We start from the raw sequence: 3,083 nt of genomic DNA on the forward strand, positions 1-3,083 counted from the left end.
GGGAAACAAAGCGATGTGGGCCCTCATGTGAAGTAGGCGCAGGCGTGTGGGCGGCGGGCGCGTGGGTAGACGCAGCTGGTGCGAGCGTCCGGACACTAGCGCCTAGCAACCAGGATCCAAGCGCCAGTGGTTCCGGTACATAGGGGATGTTTGGATGCCGGCCATAAATAGTCAGGCCCCGCGTGGGGCGGAGTGTGGCTCGCCATAGACGGTGGCGCATGAATCGCTCGCCGTAGAGTGTGGCGAGAATAAAAGTCTGCATGTTCTGTGGCCGCCTAAGATAGATTCTCAACCAAACAGCTTTGGGAAATTTTGTGGCGCGCCGAACCTGTGCCTTGGCAAGCCATGACGGCCAACCAAACAGCCCCATAATAACATTAAAACTTACCTGTAAACCAATGCGCGATAGCCTTTTAATGTAACATTCCGATGGTACTTTATACTGCTCCTGATATCTTCGGAATAGGGTAGGTCGCCATCGTGGCACCTCACCCACTCGTCCTTGGTACCCTGAGCAGTGTAGACACGGAGCACATAATTAGCCTAGATTAAAGAGTTAATATTTCGTTGTCTGATGGTGTCCTTATCCTGATGTACTTGAATCAGGCCTACCTTGTAGGAAACCCTTCTACTGGTGAGAGCATTGACGACGATTCCCGAGTACCATATGCTCACGGAGTCGGAATCATTTCAGACCAATTGTACGAGGTATTTAACTAATCTCGTTTCTAGGGTCATGCACGTGCAGTGCACGTAACTATTAAAGATTTATTTATCAGTTTGTTCTCCATGTGCATGCATGTGGCCGATCCAAAGACTATAATGGAGCACTGACAAGGACAGGATTATAAAACCCCCGGGAATTTAATTTGTGCTCAGTCTTTGATGAGATTCAACGAAGTAAGCAAACTAGCAATATTAGGCCACGTTCTGTCATGTGCTCCTTAGAGTTTTAAATTATTGTCATTGGTAAAGCTGACCACTTTGTAATAATTTCTCCAATATTTGTTTCTTTATCTGATGTAAACTTCCTAATCGTGGGCAGCTAATTGATGAATGTTCGAGACCGCATATTTTGTATAAAAAATGCATTTACGTCTCTCCTGGAAAAAATGATGAATCTGCAAGGAGGATACTGAAGACTGAAATCGAAGGACTAAAACGCCCACCACCTCGTCCTCCCCTGGATTGTCAGGTAAGTTTGATAACCCGTTTTGGTTCCTCCTAGAGGATCTTGTTTTATTGTGTGGTTTTTATTATAAATTCTTCTAAGTAAAAGTTGATCTTTGTGTTAGAATATATTGAGATATCTGTAGATATGGTAGGTTAGCATCAAGTAATTCTAGCTTGCCTTATCTTTAAGCAGTGGCGAAGCTAGAGAAAATTAGAAGGGGATACACTTGCTTTGTGGATGCATAGACTTGGCTTCGAAGACTAGGATTGATGGTGCAAAGGATAATTGTGAAGTCTAAGGACACTAGAGAGCGAATGTAGGCTTGGTGTTTTGAGAAATTCGTTGTGGGTTTATTTTTCCTTTGGTCGTACTATTAAGGGGCAAATGGTCCAAGGTATTCATCTTAAGGGAGTCAAAGCGAGAGCATTTGGATATACAAGAGGCTAACTCCCAGTCAAGATCATGATGGTAAGTGGCCTCATTGAAGTGGTTTCAAGTCAAGGATCTCAAACAAGTTGAATTGGTCGAGAACAAACTTAAAACAGGCTAAAAAACAGCGCTGATGTATACACTAGAGAATAGGCTTAAACCCGGAAGGATCATTCGGCAATATTGTTCCCTGGGTAGAAGTGACTTTGTTCTAGGAATAACAAAGTGTTCACAGTATGATCCAGTGTGCCTATGTGGCAATTGGCAGCCTACCTACGTGGCTTCTGTATATGGGGTGAAGTTCAACTTGACTTAGTGACAAGGTGGCAAGGTTATTAGCTAGAGTACGTTGTATGATCTAGTGGAGACTTAGTGACTCCTCAGTGAATAACCTAATGAGCCTAACTTGACTCTGTACAAGCTTGGTCAAGTCTCTACTGTGCACATGATTTGATGTGATTGTGTGACACACCATCGTATGATACAGCAAGGAATATTCTTGTATATTCCCAAGTAGTAATTCTAGGAATCTACTATGTCAACATCGCCTTTTTTGACGATCATCATCGGCAATGGAGGTTGGCGGATCATCTGGTGATGTCTACGCCTGTCGGCTTTTTCAATAGCTAGCAGCCTTTTCATCCTTTAAATAAGTGCTATCCCTGGCTCATTTGGAGTTGCTCTTCCATCCCATTGTTGCCAACAATTATAGAGAGGATAGTGAAGCATTTGGAGAGCCACCCAAGTCAAGAAGTGAGGATTGAGTGTTAGCCTTCAGTGTTATCAATGTTGTTGCTTGGGTTCCTTTAAGTTGAAAATGAATGGCGATTGCCATTAGCCAGACGGCCCAGCGGAGGACTTGCTGACCTTTTCTTAGTGGAGTTCTTATTGAGGGGGCTCTAATTGGCATTCATGGTTTGAAACCCGCCATTCCAGAATGGAGAATGGGTATTCTGGAGTGAAGCGGAGCTAAACCGAGTATTGGTGACCTTTGGTGCTCCAACGTGGACTAAAGGATCGTGGCAACAATCCGATACCATAGGAAAATCTGGTTTGTCTCTTTGCCTCTCTTTCTTTCTTGCATTACTTCTTGCTCAAGCTTGTTTGTGTGCAAGTTCCTTTGTATGAAAACTAGGGTTAATTTTTGGGTGTGCTTAGTATAGGACTACTTTTTACACTAATCTATGACCATGAGCTTCCGTTTAGTTGTGTATCTTGTAGGTTGTATCAATTGGTATGTGATAACTCGGTTAGCTTGCTCCTTTAGTTATTATCTTCCCAAAGACATGTTTAGAATATCAGCCCTAAGAACTATCTAGTGAGGTTTCTTAGAGAACTTACGTGTCAAGGAGCAAAAGGGGTTTAGAATTTGCATCGGCTAAGGTTGTTCTTCAAATTTTTACGGCCCAATTCACCCCCACCCCTTTGATCCATTCATTCCTTACACATATTCACAGTAAAACTATAATGTGGGACAAAA

The 3,083-nt window shown here is 43.2% G+C and overlaps 1 long non-coding RNA gene across 1 annotated transcript; it reads left to right on the forward strand.

The window, feature by feature from the left end:
• The first annotated feature begins 820 nt into the window (after window positions 1–820).
• LOC136451925 (uncharacterized) lies at window positions 821–2,741 on the forward strand. The gene is made up of 3 exons (XR_010758677.1): window positions 821–900; window positions 1,046–1,195; window positions 2,540–2,741. It is a non-coding gene; the product is annotated as an uncharacterized lncRNA (long non-coding RNA).
• Window positions 2,742–3,083: the final 342 nt, after the last annotated feature.

This window comes from Miscanthus floridulus, chromosome 5, assembly GCF_019320115.1.
Source record: "Miscanthus floridulus cultivar M001 chromosome 5, ASM1932011v1, whole genome shotgun sequence".
Classification (NCBI taxonomy): domain Eukaryota; kingdom Viridiplantae; phylum Streptophyta; class Magnoliopsida; order Poales; family Poaceae; genus Miscanthus; species Miscanthus floridulus.